The sequence below is a fragment of the Etheostoma spectabile genome, chromosome 16, assembly GCF_008692095.1.
Source record: "Etheostoma spectabile isolate EspeVRDwgs_2016 chromosome 16, UIUC_Espe_1.0, whole genome shotgun sequence".
Taxonomy (NCBI): domain Eukaryota; kingdom Metazoa; phylum Chordata; class Actinopteri; order Perciformes; family Percidae; genus Etheostoma; species Etheostoma spectabile.
Window position 1 is genome coordinate 11,316,340 of NC_045748.1, and position 3,779 is coordinate 11,320,118.

General features: G+C 36.0%; 1 protein-coding gene across 2 annotated transcripts in view; it reads left to right on the top strand.

Moving 5' to 3' along the window:
* jmy (junction mediating and regulatory protein, p53 cofactor) overlaps nucleotides 1-3,779 on the top strand; it is a 27,825-nt gene that overhangs the window by 23,083 nt on the left and 963 nt on the right. Inside the window, exons 10-11 of one of the 2 annotated variants that reach the window (XM_032540400.1) lie at nucleotides 1-1,993; nucleotides 2,554-2,894. The exon at nucleotides 1-1,993 is cut by the window's left edge and continues 1,868 nt beyond it. The gene's annotated coding sequence lies outside the window, so the exon portion shown is untranslated. Of the gene's footprint in view, nucleotides 1,994-2,553; nucleotides 2,895-3,779 lie in introns of those variants that run through there. The other variant, XM_032540401.1, reaches the window with a different exon arrangement.

Consider the following 3,779-nt stretch of genomic DNA (forward strand, 5'->3'; position numbering starts at 1 on the left):
ATATATATATATATATATATATATATATATATATATATATATACACCAATTGAAATATAAACCATTACTTGAATCTAGCTTTAGTTGTTTTCTGTGATCGGCTGATTGTGCTGTCACTCATTGAGATGGAGAAATGGATGGATGGAATATTTTAATATATAAAGAGGGATTCCCTGTGCTAGATAATGATGACTTCCGTTGTGATCATCCTGTGATGATTCATTACCGTTAAGTTACTCTTCAAGACCCAAAAGCATATGACCAAAATAGGAAACTTAAAAAAAGCTGGCAGTGTTTCAGACAGATGATGAAAATCTATTTTATGGATCTCTGCTCTCATTGGAGCTGGAACGATTCAGCAGATAATTTAATCTGACATCATTTAAGCCACCAATTCATTAAACTCATTTTTCTCTGGTTTTGGATTCTCCAATGTGACAATTTGCTGCTTTTCTCTGAATATTTTTAAGTTTTGGACTGTTTGTTGGACAAAACATGATCACCTTGAACATGTTTCACTATTTTGAAGACTAAACGATTAATGGATTACTTGAGAAAATAACCTACAGATAAACTGATGTTTCATGGGGACTCTCCCTATTTAACACACACATTTACTAACTGACGTGTGGAGGTTATGTAGCTTGGATACATAATGCAGAAACCTTTCCATGCAGCATATTGAAGTTAGTTATAGCTGAAGTCTGAGGCTTCATCGCCATCTGCTGGTAACAGGCGCAGCCTCCTGTTTCTCCAGACCTGACAACACTCAGATCATATGTTCATATTTATTTTTACTCATTTCATTAACCTGAGAGAGTCTCTCTCTTTCCACTGCCTTCAGACATTTGTTTTCCGAGTTCATTCACTTACTGGACTTGTGTGTGCGTGTGATTTTTATTTTATTTTTTTATTTTTTTTATACCTCTCTTGTTAGCCTACTTTGTGTGTCAAACCTGTTTTTAACTGAAACACACTTTCCTGTATATAAGCAGTCATGCACTGAGTACCATGGCTACATTTAAAAGGACTAGTTTGACTATTTTGGGGAAATTCATTCATTGGATTTCTTGCAGAGAGTTAGATGAGAAGATCAGAGAGCACGTTTGTCTGTGCAGCAATTGGACGATTAACTTAGCTTAGCATAAAGAGTTAAAACAGCTAGCCTAGCTTTGTCCAAAGATTTTATTTTTTTTAAATCCACCTGCCAGCGCTGGTAAATAAATCTGACCTTTGTGTCACTTGTAAAAGTTTTTTTTTTTCAAATGTGGGAGAAACAATGTGTGCTGCCGGTGATGATTGTGAGAAATATAAATAAATATACATGAATAGGCAACGTAAAGTAAATCTGCACATCGTAATCAAAACGATAACGACATACGGTTGTGTACTACTACAGGTTATGTTTATCAAATGAAGCCTAAAATGTGTTGCCGACTAGATATCGTAAGTATTAGCTAGCGCTAGCTAATGTCATCAGTAGGTAGCCGCTAGCAACGCTAATCTAGTTGGAAGGGTTTCTCGTAACTTTGCCTGGAGTGCTACCAAGTCGTGTTAACGTTGAAGTCGTAATTTACGACTAAAAATTGTGTCTGGAACGCAGCATTGTACATCCATGAGACAACTGCAGTCCTCACCAACCGTGGAGTACCAGTGGGGGCAGTAACGAGCACATTAGGGTTTGGTACAACGCAAAGGAACGAAGAAGAAACCAGACTAGAAAACTTAGACAAGGGACACAAAAGTGAGATTTATGCTGTGTTTGTAAACACTATTTTTTTTTTCAGTTTTACACGGAAAAAGACTTAAAGGAAGAAGTTTAACGTGTTATGTACTTCTGGTTAGCCGCATTTAGTAGTTTCCCTCAGGAGTTGGTGGGAATCAAAACCAACCCGAGCTAAAAGAGCGCGAATATCGGACTTAGCTAGTAGCTACGTTTATCAGGTGGACGCTAACTATTCAAGATGGATGCTAATGTTTCGCTGTGCTGGATGTGAGTATTTAACTGTTTACTAACAAAGAAACATAAAAGTTGATTAGGTCAGGTTATAAAATTGTTGTGTTAACAGGTATTCAGAAAACGACCGGTATAGGTTAGAGAAAGCTAACATAATACTACTTAAAACACCAAGTTGTTGCTAGCTGCAGCTTCGTTTACTGTGCAGACAGGGTAATGGTATCCATCTTCTCATCTAATTCTCTGCAAGAAAACAAATGAGCGTTTTTCCCAAAGTGTTAAACTCTTCCCCCGTAAACTTATGGAGTTACACCCGCCATGTAAACCGAGACACTGATGCCAAGTGTTAGAAACCCTCGCGGCTCTTGACCATGTTGCATGCAGTAACGTCAGCGACATCGCGGCTTCAAACTGTGCTTCTCTCCTCCACAGAGGTCTTTAATGCTATTGAACATTTTTTACATCATGTTTAACGTTTGCAGATATTTGCTCAGTGACTCAGTTAACTCCCTCACACTGCTGTCTTTGTTTTTTTGTTTTTATTTGATTTTATGAAACCATTGTGCTTTTAAAACCCCTTTTTCTTTGACGTGTAGATTTTCTCCGACCCTGAACATGACACTAGTTGTCCTTTTAACCCTTCATGACCTTATGCACGTGACTGGTTTTAGGACGAACCCATCACAACGTAAGTGCAATAATTAAGATTAAGAGTCATTTTTTTTATTAAGTACTGTAATGAAATGTAAAATATCCGCATGCCTAAATGTATTGGAGTATTTATTGAAGCTTAATATTTTAAAATGATTTTTAAAAGCATACAAATGTAAATGTACTTTATAAGGTTGCTTTTTGGTTCCTATCATGACATTCCTCTCTGCTTTCTATATCCCAATTCTATATATATTTTTCCTTTCAAAATAAAATTCAGCACCAACGTGTCTTTGAAGGGTCCTTGTTGTACAAAGGTTGACCACTTTACTAAAGTCCCACATTTAGCATTTGTAAGCAGTTTCTAAATATAAAAAGGCTTATAAATGCAGATGAATGAATGTGTTTAATGTACAGATGACAGAAGCCGTGAAATCAGAATGTGAAAGAACGACACAACAGCGTGAGTTGCATTTGGTTTTCTTTTTACTATAAACTCAAAATTACAATGTGTTAAGCATGTGGTATAATCAACATTTAAAAGTCTTTAGTCAAATGTTTTTTTCCCTTTTGAGCTGTAATAGTCGTAATTTTCAACATGAGAAAGTCACTGCTGAAATCGTTCAAGTCTCCCAAATGTACCCGAACCAACAACAAGCCCTTAAATAGTGTTCTTCATGTGTATACACTGTTCCTCTAAACGTCGCTTAATTTTTGGCAATAGTAAATCCCACAAAACAAAGTACTGCTAGGTAGCTACTCTTGATGCATCTCTGTACCAAAGGCAACATCAGCAACTATTCTAATCTGTACAGGAAAAAGATTATTTGGCAAAAGAAAAAAGATTCTCTGCAAGTCCAACCTACGATCGCAGGTTGTTATATTCTCATGTCCTTTTCATAAATAGTTCAAAAATATTGCCAGTTTTTCCACACACAAAAAAAAACTACCTGACACCCACGTACCGGACAATAAAAAAAGATTAAGTGAAAACGAGATGTAAATAAAGATCTTTGTTTTTGTACAACTTTTATCTTCAGTAACAGTTGATAATAAATTAATAACAACAAAAAGGATTCAGTCATTAACCTTCAAGAGGAGAAAGAAATTTTCACTCAAACACACAAACCCCATTTTTACAAGTGCACAATGAATTTGTTTATATTCTTAA